Here is a 14312-nt window from a genome sequence, read left to right as displayed (position 1 = left end):
TACATCACTTCAACCAAACATGTCTTTCCCTCAGCCCCAACTCCGAAAGCAAGAAAAAAAATCTTCCGGTTAGTGATAGAAATAGGTGTCACAAATTTACGTACTCGTGCTCTTCAGCAGCCACATGACGATATCTTCAGGACCTTGGGACAGAGAGGGGGGATGGGAAGCCATGTGACTCACCCTCATCCCACAGCAGGTTGGTGGACGAGTTATAATAACAAGACATCCATGCTTCTCGCTCCCGTTCAGATCCCTCTTTTCTACACTGCCACAGAAAGGGCCTATTAAGGAAGCCTTATATATAAAATGAATCTCACTGTCTTAACAAGTTTATCTAGCTTCCCCTGGGCACCCTGGAATTTTTTGTGGGTTATAATCATGGTTCACGAGGAGCAGATTATTAAAAGTTAAGAGTAGGAGTAGAAGCCAGCACACTGAGAAGTAAGGCTATCAAGCACAGTGCTTGAAACCATTCTGGAATGAATTAAATTCGATGCCAACTGTCCAATACCTTCACAATTCACTTGACAAACATGTATTGGGCTCCTACTAAAAGCCAGCCACTGTTGTAGCTGCTGCAGATGCAGCAAGTGAGAAAAACAGCTCAAGTCTCAGCCCTCCGGAAGACGACATTCCAGTCAAGGGACACAGACAACCAACAAGCAAACAGACCCATAATATTGGGTAGAAACAAAGGTTTTAAATAAATATGAAGCCAGTAAAGGAAGAGAATGGTGGGAGCTGGGTAGCTGCAATTTTAGACAGAATGGCTAGAGAACTGTCTGGAGAAGTGCCATTGGCAGGAAGTGAGGGAGAAAATCATGCACCGATCTGGGGGTGGGGGGAAGAATTACAGGCAGAGGGAAGAGCAAGGACCCTGAGGCAAGAGTGTTTACTGAATTTAAGAAACAACAAGTGTGGCAGAAGCCCAGTGAGCAGTGAGGATGGAGCAGAACACCACCAGGTCACCCAGTGTAAGGTGAGCACTTCAGAGTCTCCTCTCTTTGTGCTGGGAAGCCATTAGAAAGTTGTGAGCCTCTGGAAAACAGTATGGAGGTTCCTCAAAAAGTTGAAAATAGAGCTACCATACGATCCAGCAATTGCACTACTGGGTATTTACCCCAAAGATGCAAATGTAGGGATCCGAAGGGGTACATGCACCCCATGTTTATAGCAGCAATGTCCATAATAGCCAAACTGTGGAAAGAGCCAAGATGTCCATCGACAGATGAATGGATAAAGAAGAAGTGGTATATATACACAATGGAATATTATGCAGCCACCAAAAGAATGAGATCTTGCCATTTGCAACGATGTGGATGGAACTGGAGGGTATTATGCTGAGTGAAATAAGTCAATCAGAGAAAGACATGTATCATATGACCTCACTGATATGAGGAATTCTTGATCTCAGGAAACAAACTGAGTGTTGCTGGAGTGGTGGGGGGTAGGAGGGATGGGGTGGCTGGGTGATAGACAAGGGGAGGGTATGTGCTATGGTGAGCGCTGTGAATTGTGCAAGACTGTTGAATTACAGACCTGTACTTCTGAAACAAATAATGCAACATATGTTAAGAAAAAAGAAAAAGAAGAAGATAGCAGGAGGGGAAGAATGAAGGGGGGTAAATCGGAGGGGGAGACGAACCATGAGAGACGATGGACTCTGAAAAACAAACTGAGGGTTCTAGAGGGGAGGGGTGTGGGGGGATGGGTTAGCCTGGTGATGGGTATTAAAGAGGGCACATTCTGCGTGGAGCCCTGGGTGTTATGCACAAACAATGAATCATGGAACACTACATCCAAAACTAATGATGTAATGTATGGTGATTAACATAACAATAAAAAATTAAAAAAAAAAGAAAGTTGTGAGCGGGGGATGGGGGTGGGCAGGATAGACTCAGATTGTATTTCAAAAGGATCGCTCCAGTTAGGAGACCATCTCCAGGCAACACACAATGGTATCTGGGACTAGGGTGGTATCAGTTGAAGGTTTTGAGAAGTGGTTGGATTTGAGATATGTTTTGAAAATGGAGGTAAGAAGATCTGCTAAGAGAGGGCATGTGAGCAGAAGAGCCAAGACTGACTCCCAAGCTTTGGCCTGACAAACAGGATACATAGAAGTGCCATTTACTGACATCCAGAATTCTTGCCAAGGATGAGGCATGTGGAAGGAAATCAGGAGTTCTGTGTAGATCACGGCCATTAGATACTCAAATGGAGACATTAAGTTGGTTTTCTGGAATCCAGGGGAGACACTGGGATGATACATAGAAACCTGGGAGTTGTCAATCACTGGGATATTTTTATGGCTTTAGCCATAGAAAAGGGTGAAATAACACAGGAAAGACATATGCACGGACAGGAGATGGTGCGCTCCAACTTATAGTCTTTGGGAAGATGAGGAGCGCTCACTGAAGGACACAGTAGAAGGGGGCCAGTGAAGTAAGTGGGAAACCAGAGGAGTAGAGTCCTGGGACCCACATGAAGGTGGTGTTTTCAGGGGCTTGTGTTAAATGCTGCTCAGGGGTTAAGTAAGTAGGATGAAGACATGGTTTAGCTAGAGCAAACGGCTTCAGAGCACAAGCCCACAACTGATATCAGAAGTAAAGAATTTCAGTTCTTGAAGAACCTTACCCATCAACCTAATTTTAAATATGAGAAAATCAAGATCCAGATGAAGTGATTTTTCCAAGCTTCTGTAGCTAGTTAGTTATAACTCGATTTCCCGATCCTAGCTTTTCCTAATGTATCGCTTCTCTGCCTCCTAGATATTCAAAATCATGACCCTGACTATCATTATCATCCAAGTCAAAGTCGAAAAAGGTTTGGTTGTATGTTGTCCATGCTGCCTAAGGAGGCTGAAAATGTAACCGATTTCCTCACAGAAATAATTAAGTTTAAAAGAAAACTGTTTTGGATTTTGCATACAAAATTTGTTTAGCTAAAGCGGCTCCTTCCCTGGCAACAAGTGATAGATTAAAAGTTAGTGTTTAAAGACCAAAGTTGCAAATTTGATGAACAACCTTAAACAGTTTTGCTTTTTCCTCTCCATTCCAACTCTCTCTTCATGGAAGTTACATCCACTAGCATAGAAACGGTTTCCAAAATGTTCTTACTAAGGCCAGGCGTCATTTCCAAAACCCAGAGGGCTGGGGAAGATGTAATTATGGCATATAACTTAAATGTTCAAATCCAATAAAATCTGTCTTTCAAAAACAAAAGGTCTGTGACTCCTTGTGCTTTTTGGTTATAAGTATGTAACCAGTTTTCCAGCTTTATAACTCATTAAAAGGCTGATTGTTGATTTATAGTGCAAGTTATTAAAGCTCTTTGGCTTAGTTAGGAAGGTTCATTGTATGCTGATACTTTTATTTTCAGGATACTATAAACTCACCGTTGCTTCAAACATTCCTTTTCTTTCTGGGACTCAGGTTGGCTTTTCCTGAGTTTCCGACGGGCTTGAGTTCACAAGCGCTAAAATTGTTAGAACTGGAGTGAGGTCACGAAGTACCTACAAGCTGGGCAGCCTCCACGTGCTCGAGGTACTTACTTAGTCTGCAGTTCTATTTGAAGGTGGCAGCTCCCTCCGATCTTACAAAAGAGAGGCCCAGTCACTTTGGCAGTGCCGTGCACACTTTACATTAGAGAACTGTATTGTCTTTAAAGAAGGCGTTCTTTGTCACAGAAGCCTTTCTACTGATTCTTTTAACTTCCTTCACCATCTCTTTGAATGGGACAGAGTCACTCCATCGGGTTCACTTGATTGATAATGAGGAAGAGCCTGGAGATCAGGCCAGCGCATGGGTAGAGGAACACATGGACTGCTCTCATATGTTGAGCAGCTACTAGGAGCCACTCCTGGAAGCACGCACTTTATACACACGCGTCTCGTTTACCCCTTATGGCCCTGTGGGCATTTGCTTGTATCTCCATTGTATAAACATGGAGCTTTAGCAATCTGCTCAGGAACACAGAGCCCAGAAACAGCAGAGCCAGGGTTGAAATCCAGGTCTGCATGCCCTGAAGTCCATGATATTTCCATCACTTAGCATGGCTCTCATAAGAACCATTTGGCTTGTGGGGCGCCTGGGTGGCTCAGTCAGTTAAGCCTCTGACTCTTGGGTTTTGGCGCAGGCTGTGATCTCAGGGTGGTGCGGTCAAGCTCCACGTTGGGCTCCACGCTCAGCGTGGATTCTGCTTGAGATTCTTTCTCTCTCCCCTTACCCCTACCCCCCACCCACTCCTGTTCTCTCGATCTCTCTCTCTCAAGTAAATAAATAATTTTTTTTTTGAAAAAGAGAACCATTCTGCTTATTTATTAATGTTGGGAAAGAACATTTCAATGAAATATCAATATAGAATCTCTTCCCTTTTTGAAATGAAGGAAGCTCCCTGCTACTGTCAGTTCTTTCATTCTCCTATTGATCTTCTGTAACTGATCTCATAACCGCAGAGTTCTACAGGGTTTTCTGTCACATAGTTAATCGAACAAGGGCAGCTTAACACATTCTCTATTTCCACAGGGGACCAGAAACATAGCAATGTGTTCTATGTCCCTTATAACAGGGACAAAAATCTTAAACCACTGATGCCCACAGAATAAATTGTAGCAGTTGGGGATATTTAAAAGGAAAATTGAGATTGTGCATCTTTCCTGTGAAAGTTTCAAAAAATTGCCTCCATTAGGCAACTCATCTGGTTTGTGGGGACATGACAGTGTTGTTACTGATGTCATCTGTGCTTACCTGTACCACCCTGCCTAATTCTACCCAGGACCACCAGCCAGTCCGCCATCCACCCACCCCACCAGAGCTGTTCCCCCCTGCCTGTCCTCACCCTTACCAGTAGTTACTGCTTGGGACACTGTTTCTCCTCCCATTCCTTCCAAGACACAATGCCAAGATTCAAAGGAGAGAGGCAACTGGTTCAGCTGTGCCATAATGAAAGTCTTGCAGAAGTAAGATGAAAAGGAAAAAAAAATAGAACATTAAAAGAAAATATATCAGCAGAGAGATGCTGGTAAAGAGCACTTTGCTCCACTGGCCAATGATATAACTTGGGAGAATTTTTGCCACAAGTATTTGCTAACTACTGAATTTAATTAAAGTAACCTTGGTGACTGAAACCACAATCCACTATTAAAGGATTGTGTGTAAATGCCCTGGAAAGGAGATTAGTAGTTTGTAATAACAACTCGGAAAGAAGAAGTTCACGGGAAAATGATGGCTGCCACCATCTTGGCAGGGTGAGGTCCCTCTACTTGTTCTCCTAGCACGGTTTATTTCTTCAATTAGAACTGGAAATTTCATTTGGTCTTCTTTAGATCCAACTATGCATTTACTTATCCATGCAGAAATGTTTATTGATTACCTCTTCCTTATACTAGATTCTGGGCTAAGCAAGTCCAGGCATGTAAATAAAGGGTTCCAACGGAAGATGGAATGTGATTAAGTGCCATCAGAGAAATGTGAACTATCCTCAATACCAAAGAACATACAAGGCACTCAAGGGAGAACAGCCCTCACTGGCTGCCAGACAGATGCCAAGGAGGCCCAGCTGCATATAGCTAAGGGCACATACTTGGGAACTGAGCATCAACCTTGTGCCTCCATTAATCAACTGTGTCACCTGGCACAGGTTTCTTACCTCCTCAAAGATACAGTTTCCTCATTCATAAAAGGGAGATAACATGCTACGTCCTTCAGAGGGTGACCATGAAGATGAATTGAAATAATCTAGGTGAAGAGTTTTGCACAGTGCCTGGTACCCCGGCAAGTGCTAAAGAATCTTTCACACAAATATCACTGTGCTCGATGTACCTGTTAGGATGATCGAGGTTCAGCAGTAAAGGCTGACTTCCACTAATAGAAGCAAATAAACAAATAAGAAGGAATGTATTGGTAGTTTAAGGGGATAGCCTATAGATTCAGGACAAGAGTTTAAAGAATCAGGTCATGGAAGAAACAGGAGATCAAGGCCAAATCAGGGTTTGATATAATAGGAGTGAATGAAGAGTCTTTTGAGGAGACCACTGTCACTGGTTTTCAATCCTAGTATCACTTGGCTCAGATTTACATTCCAGGGAGAAAGTACAAGATTGGCCAACATCTTGGACACATGCTTGGCCACATCCACCTCTTGGACAGGGGGAGGAATGGGTTAAGAGTCAGAGAAGTCTTCTTGGAAGCTGTGGTGTTTGGTGGTCAAGAGGAAGAGAAGAAGGAGCATTCACAGTGAAAAGTCTGAAGCTGAGGGGCCACAACAGGCAGCAGCTGTACTTCTGATGACTGGCTCAGAGCTGCCTGAATCTTTGGTCAGGGAGAAGGAGCATTGTGGTGAGGAGATGTGTAGGGCTGTATTTTCCAGGGCTACCTGGAAAGCCAAGAGAGGAGTTCCGAGGTGGTGTGATAGAAACCGAGAAGCCGCTGAAGGGATCTGAAGAAGATCAAACAGAGACAGAGGCACATTTCACATTTCATAGTTGCGCACATCTCGTAGGGTTTGGCAGGGCTGGGTGGTGTGATCTGGAAAGGGGGGAAATAAAAAACAGTTTAGACTCCAGAACTCTGTAGGAGGTGATGAAGTGCTAAAATAGGGTGGCAACACTGGGAAAGGACAAAAAGCTCTGGGTAAGGGAGGTGCTGCCTTTTTCTTTCAGAGAAAAAGAATTTTTCAAAAGTCAACAGGAGAGCTAGAATCAAAATGGCAGACAATAACAAGTGTTGGAGATGATGTAGAGAAGTTGAAACCCTGTATATACTGCTGGTGGGAATGGAAAATGGTACAGCCACTTTGGAAAACTGTCTGGCAGTTCCTCAAATGATTAAACTTAGAGTTACCATATGACCCAGAAATTCTACTCCTAGGTATACACCTAATAAAAATGAAAATGTGTGTTCACACAAAGACTTGGACGCAAAGGTAACAGCGTTATCCATGACAGCCAAAAGGTGGAAACAAGCCAAAGGTCCATCAACCATGAATGGTCCATGAATGGAGAAACAAAATGTGATATATCCATACAATGAAATATTTGGCCATAAAAAAAGGAGTGAAGTACTGATATATGCTACAACATGGATGAATCTGGGAAACGTTTGGCCAAATGAAAGAAGCCAGTCACCAAAAACCACATATTGTATGATTTTATTCATGTGAAATTCCAGAATAGGCAAACCTATAGAGCGACAATGTCAAGTAGAGTTTGCTTTAAGGCTGGGGTTGGGGTTGGGCAATGGAAGAGCACAGGGTGACAGCTAAAGGGGACAAAGTTTGTTTGGAGGTGATGAAAATGTTCTAAAATTGACTCTGGTGATGGCTGCCCATGTCCGTGACTCTCCTAGAAACCATTGAATTGTATGCCTGGAATGGACAAGGTGTAAAATGTATATTATATCTCAATAAAAATGTGTAGTTTTTAAGTCAACAGGATGTGGCGATTTAGCATAATGTGAGATGAAGTGGAAGACTTGAGTCCAAGACAGTTCCAAGGCAAGCTGCTTGGGTCAGCAGGAGAGGGTTGTGTAACAACAAAAGAGAAGGAAGGCAGGAGAAGAGACGGAACCTGGCTGGGTAGGATAAAGAACTAGCACATTGCCTGTTACACATGTCAAGTCTGCAGCAGCTGGGAAGGAAGAATGTAGTTTATCAATGTAACCAAGAAAAAAAAGGATGTGAGAATGCACTTGGGCCAGCTAAGTACGGTCCTTCTTCTTGCGGACCTGGGCTTTTAGAATGACAGAGGGACATAGAGGGATCCGATTGAAGAAGGCTGCCAACCCCACAAGGGTTTAGAAGTAGAAGGAAGATTTTCATTGGCAGGTTATTCATAATATAATGTTGCTGTTATTTCAGTACTTTCTTGAATTCCACTATCGATTACAGGTCTTGGCTGGCCCAACCCAAAGTCTGTATTCCCCATCCCAGCTAGCTTGCTGTCCTGCACTTGAGGGCTGCTTGGTAATTTTTGTAGTAATTTCAAATTTCAGTGTAGACCTTTACTAATCTACCAAACATTTAAAATACAAAGATAGTCCATAGATGATTGTTTATTCAGGTCACTGGCCAATCTCTGCACATTGTGTAAAACTTGAAAACACATACCTGGGTCAGATCCGGTCTGACACAAGAAAGGCCATAATCATTCTACCTGCTACAGTGACAAAAACTTATGCTTCTCTCTACTGAGGAGGCAAGAAGATCTGCATAGTAATGAATGTTCCAGGGTCTGAACCTGACATTTTATGTGCGTTGTCTTATTTAATGCTCATCCTGATGAAGACATAGGCCCAGAGAAGCAAAGGGATTTGCCCAAGATCACTTAGCTAGGATCTGAAACCGGACCACTCTATTTACAAAGAGCAGGTTGGTAGCTAATATATTACAGTGGCTTCAAGTGTATAATACCATTAGTGTTACGTCTTGCACTTATGAACCACTTATTTATGAGTGTTAAGTGCATTTGAGTGATGAACTGCCACTCACTCAATAATGCTTTTGGACAGTGGTGGTTTCCCAACCAAGGCCAATAGCTCTCCTGCACGACAGGCCTCACAGCTGGGGGGTGGCCCCAAGAGAACCAGGTATAGCAGCTCCCCACCACTCGAGGACGGGGAATCCTGAAAGCCAGTCTGGTGTGCTGCCTTACCTTTCAAGCACTTTAATATTGACCACCTCTACACTGGATATTGCCAAATAATTCATTCTCTCTCCTGATTTTGAAGGCCATGCTCATTTAAAAGGAAATGTAATCCATATGTTTCTGGTTCCTTTACACTTAAATCACCAACAGTATGTTCTTTTGCAATAGCTACTAGATGTCCAAATGTTCTTTGGAGACAATTTTTTTTCATGAGGGCAGGAAGCTAATTTGGACAAGAGTAATCACCAAAAGGTTTAAGATCACAACTTGAAAATTCAAGCCCATACGGTTTAAATTGTAAACTTGCCCACTCCTTACTCTGAAAGGGCCCCAAAGAGCAATAATAGCAAGGATCTGGCAAGTATTAATACATCAACATCTGGGAAAGGGGGTGGAGGGTGGAATGAGCGGAGAGGACAATGACTGATACGGATGCCATCAGGCCAGCAGGCCAGCACGGGGTCCCTTGACAGATCCAGGAGACACAGTGTCCTTGGAATCCTGATGTGCTTATTGTGAAGTCAACAATGGCGGCGGCAGCCAGAAGAGCACACCAGGAGCCGTGAGGGAATTCATGGCTGAAAACAGAGCAAAGACTTAGATCCATATTTTATATAAAGCTGAAAATCTGTGACTGGGCCCAGAGGCTCCTATTTGTTCAAATGTCATATAAAAAGTTCTCTCCTTCTGTTGGGTTATGGCAAATTCTCAGGCTGGGATACAAGTGGAAGATATGGAAGGCTAATTTTTCAGAGTTGGCGGATTAAACAACGTTCTTGACGAGACCTGTATAATACAGTGCCTTATTATATGTTTACTTTGATCTCGATTTAGAAGGGACTGAGGGTTTTCTCAGTTGTAATAAATATCACAAAATGGAAATAAATTTTGACTAACTTGAAAAAAAAGAGAAAAATATCTGTCTGTAAAATTGTTGAAATGTAAATGTTTTGATCATTAATTATAGATAATAGAGAACAGACAGTACTGTACAAAATCCATCCACACGGGCATTCTGCGGGAGAAAAATTAAAATTACATGATTCTTAGTTAAAGGACTAGTTGTAGAATTAACAGTAAAAAAAATGCATGATGGGTTTCCTCTGTAACATCACGGGCCTCACAGAGACATTGGCAACACTGGAGAATAGGAAATTATTGTCCAATAGATAAACTCCACAGTAGTTGGGATGACCCTGAGTTCCATATTACTCACATATATATCTCTGTCAAGTGCTGCTCCTAGCCTCATTACCAGGGAAAGATGTAAATTGAGGAATGGGGGCAGGAGGGCAGGGAGAAGAGAAAGCACAGGGAGGCTCTAGGAACCAAGGAATACAGGAAGATAAAGGATGTCTATTGTGGCTTGAGTGGTCTTTATCCATTTTGTTGCTTCACCACTTGGAAGCTCCAGAGCAGGAGAGAGAGAAGACAGGGAGACCCAGAAGTGCCATACAGGACGTCTGCCCATGGACGGTTGGCCAGACCTAGTCACACGCCCTGAGTTAACTGCAAGGGACACTGGGAAGTATAGGAAGTCATGGATGGCTGGTGAGCACCAAGTGTTTCTGTGGCAAAAAACCTACCTGACCTACTGTACCTGTACTTTGACTTCCTTTGGATCTCTTTAACCTAGTTTTTTTGTGAATTCACTGAGTTAAGTCAGCAATCTCCCAACAAATTCCCAATTCCACAAAACGAATCAACAGTTAGAACAGGACATGGAAGGAACTTCTGGTACTGACAGTATTCCTACCACATCAAGCCCGAGCTACAACATGGAGGAAACAGGGGGTTTCCTGTCAGTGTCTATGCATCATTTACAGTATGTCTGGATCAAGTAACATGGAAATTGAGAGAAGATGGTACCAACAGATGCTCAGTTCTCAAGTGACTTTTCCGTGTCTCTCTAAGACGTATATATCATTTTCACTGGGAGAGAAGACTGGCAAAGAGGTTCCAGGTACAACTTAATAGAAAGAAGGATGAACCTCCTAGGGAGTGTGTGCTGGAGTGCATGGGTGGAAGAGCACATACGCACGTACTGTGTGTTCTATGTGAGTCTCATTCATGGAATACCACGGAGGCTGGGATGTTGCACAGGGTATGTCCCCTATGAGGCCACTCCATCAATTCCAACGTGAGCAGACAGAGTGCTACTGTAATGCTAAATGGGGCCACCCTGAAAGAGCAGAGAGGTGGCATAAAAAGAAGGATATAGGGCTCTCTGCCTCTCCTGTGGACCAATAAATATAGAAGCCAGGAGAGTAGTAAATAACCTAGAGAGCAAACACAAGGGCTCAAGCAGTCTATAACCACAAATACTGAATATAAATGTATCTATATGACTTAGCCTTCGGATATATCATGAGGTCACATGTATGGTATGCTCCCAAAATACTGCTTTGTGCACGTAGTAGCAGAAATACCAGTGCTTTCTGTCCAGGGTTCTCTGGTCCCAGGTATCTTCGTGTGGTAACAACATGAATCAGAAATATCCTGTTGCTGCTGACACCACAGCTCCTGGAATAGACTCAGGGGTCAGTATCTTGAGGCTAGTGGGGGCCAAGGGTAGGATCTAGAAGACAAGCTGTACATTCTTGAATGGCCTAACTTTTTCAACTCATCACACATACTTGACACATGCTGGGCATGGGATATTGTCAGCTGATTGTGGTAAGTGGGTTCTCCAGGGGCTGATGCTGAGATTTTTTTAGGGGGGGGGGCCTAAGATGTGTATTAGGAATCAACTCCTGTGACAGGAGGGAAGGATTGGCAGAGGGAGAAGTCAAACCATGACATAGGCCAACCCAGTGGGGGAGCTCTGGAACTGATCCAAAACAAATGTCTAGGACTTTACACATCCCTGAAATGAATGGCTAGCCTAATGCTCAGTCACCAGACGCAGACTGCCCCAGGGTGGGCATGACTTCAGGCAAAGCAACTTTGCAACTGAGGCAAAGCCTGAAGAAGCTGACAGCTGGAGGCGGTCCGAGGGTTGCACTTCTCACTGCTGATCAGCAAATCGTGCCTTGAAGAGGTATCTCTCCAGGATGTATATCGTTGTCTACTATGCTGATGGGTTAGTCCACACCAGGGAGGAGGGGAAAGAGATGAGAAGATGAAAATACGGGAATGGGACAAAGAGTAAGGAAGCTGGGGCCAGCTGGAGTGTGAAGTCAAATCCTACTTTTGGTCTTGAGCCTGGGAAGACACTGGAGTCAGAGTTCACTTGTTCCTGTCCAGCCTCCACCACAATGACCAGCTCCATGGAGCCTCCAACGGCCTGACAGGCCTTGCCTCTTGCAACGTGAACCCCTTGGCTGAGCCTCAACTTCCTCAAAGTTGATGAGGCATGGGGCCACTCCTTGCCCACACTTATGCAAGCCAGAATAGGGAGAGGTGAGCAAGGTCTTATTTGACAACCCGAATATAAATTCTTCTGCCCTTCTCTCAGAAGATATGTTGGCTCTCCTACCTTCCCATCTGAGCTCTTCTCCCCCCAACACACACCTTCGATTGCACTCTCTAATAAAGCCATAGCGCCAAAACTTCTGCCTCAGGCTCCACTTTTTGAAGAACCCAGGCTAAGATTATTTGTTTCTTAGGGTCAGACAATATGTGTCCGGACCAAATTTCCCCATGCCACCAAACAGCCAGTCATGTGCAAATGGTATGGCTAGTCTAAGACCTCAAGACTGTTGCTGTACAGAAAGAAACCCCCCACCCATTAGGGGAACATCTACATTCTGATCTTGCCCCTTCCCTACTCTCCCTTGTAATCAGAGGTTTAATGTCTGCAAATCCGCATGAAGCCCTTGCCTTTCACGATGACCAAACAATTAAAAATCCAGGGAAGAACTTATATCATTTTATTCCCAACTCAGAATGCTAGAACTATTAAGCATGCTTGTGTTTCTTCTTTGAAGATAGGGGAACTCAAGAAGATAGAGATCAAGAAACGTTTCTATGTCCCCAACCTTCATCTGGTATCTGGTGTCCGATAGAGAAGTATTGCTCCCTTTGTTCAGCCAGACATCCGACCTCCGACACACCTACAAGAGCACTTTCAGATGTGCCTTCATGAGGAATTCCTTGGGGCTTTGGTGGAACTGGGCCAAATGAAAACTGAAGTCTATTATACCAAGCAGCACGGTTTACAATTTCAAACAGATTATTACCAGACTAATGTGATGCACCCAGTGGAGCCTCTTGGCAACAGGGCTTATTTTCAAACATCACTCATAGTTCAGCAGTTGATGCTCACCTACATAGAGGATAACGTGGCTGAATCACCTGCTAGAGATTAAGCCAGTCTTTTTCTCCCTCTTTAACTTTAAGACCCTGGAAGCCTTTCCATCTGAAGGGAGAAGTGCTGGAGTAGCTAACCTTGCAATCAGGCTAGGGTTTTCTCAATCTAAAATTGTCAGGAGGCAAGGGTGCCTGGGTGGCTCAGTTGGTTGAGTGACTGCCTTCGGCTCAGGTCATGATCCTGGAGTCCCGGGATCGAGTCCCACATCAGGCTCCCTGCTCAGCAGGGAGTCTGCTTCTCCCTCTGACCCTCTTCCCTCTCGTGCTCTCTATCTCTCATTCTCTCTCTCTCAAATAAATAAATAAAATCTTTAAAAATAAATAAATAAAATTGTCAGGAGGCAAAAACAAAGCAAAAGCGTTTGTTTGAGATCAGAGAATTGCAATTCAGGGTACAGAGATTTGGGCAGCAACTCAAATAGTGTCCCTCCAGGGAGCAAAAGCCAGGGGTTTTAAAAGACAAAAAGAGGGCAGGCGCCTGGGTGGCTCAGATGGTTAAGCGTCTGCCTTCGGCTCAGGTCATGCTCCCAGGGTCCTGGGATGGAGTCCCGCATCGGGCTCCCTGCTCCTTAGGAGACTGCTTCTCCCTCTGCCTCCCTCTCTCTCTCTCTGTCTCTCATGAATAAATAAATAAATAAAATCTTTAAAAATAATAATAATAATAATAAATAAATAAAATATAACTCTGCTGTTTAAAAAAAAAGACAAAAAGAGGGATGCTTGTATAAGTTGTTGACAAAGAATTCTGATTGGTGTTAGCAGAAGAAAACTCCTCGTGGCTACACAGAATTGGTTGCTAAGGCTCTCACTACACAAAAGTCTGTTTCTGCAGCAAGTTGCAGGTGTTCTTGCAGAGTCCTTGGAGCATTTGTGGTTTGGCCACTGGTTCCACCCAGTGAGAGCGTGTGGAAGGCCCATGTCCCTAGCAGCTTCCTGGCTCCATTTTAAACCCCCTGACATAAGTGACTCCATTTTATTTCATCTTTTCGGGGTCTCACTGTTGAAAAGGAGAGCAGGATCAGCCTTTGGGTATCCAACGGTGTTACACTACAGAACACCCCCAGCCCACCCCAGGTACCATGAGCCCTTGAGACACCGGGACAGCTGGGGTTGGTCAGAACCTGTGGCTACCTTCAGCCGGAAAGAGCTGGGACCCAAGAGAAAGAGGGCGGGGCTCATCAGGACAGCCTCCAGCTACGGAAGCCATAAGCTCTGTTACCTCCTTGTCTCCTTCTGCTTTCCCCTCCAACCCTCCAATAGGACAGAGAAACAGAAGCTTCACCACAAAATGCAGCGTGAGGCTCGGAGGAAGTAACACAAGATCAAGAGAGCTCATCAAAATCTCAGGCTGTCATTG

General features: G+C 44.1%; 1 protein-coding gene across 1 annotated transcript in view; it reads right to left on the bottom strand.

Annotated features, from left to right (window-relative positions):
• Positions 1-7221: 7221 nt before the first annotated feature.
• Positions 7222-14312, bottom strand: part of AP3S1 (adaptor related protein complex 3 subunit sigma 1) — a 107132-nt gene continuing 100041 nt past the window's right edge. The window contains exon 7 of the mRNA XM_073878548.1: positions 7222-9222. The gene's annotated coding sequence lies outside the window, so the exon portion shown is untranslated. The remainder of the gene's footprint in view (positions 9223-14312) is intronic.

The sequence above is a fragment of the Callorhinus ursinus genome, unplaced genomic scaffold, assembly GCF_003265705.2.
Source record: "Callorhinus ursinus isolate GAN/ISIS: 27379988/994484 unplaced genomic scaffold, GSC_fseal_2.0 scaffold30, whole genome shotgun sequence".
Lineage (NCBI taxonomy): Eukaryota > Metazoa > Chordata > Mammalia > Carnivora > Otariidae > Callorhinus > Callorhinus ursinus.
Note: the sequence above shows the minus strand (reverse complement) of the source record. Positions and strands in the feature narration are given on the sequence as shown.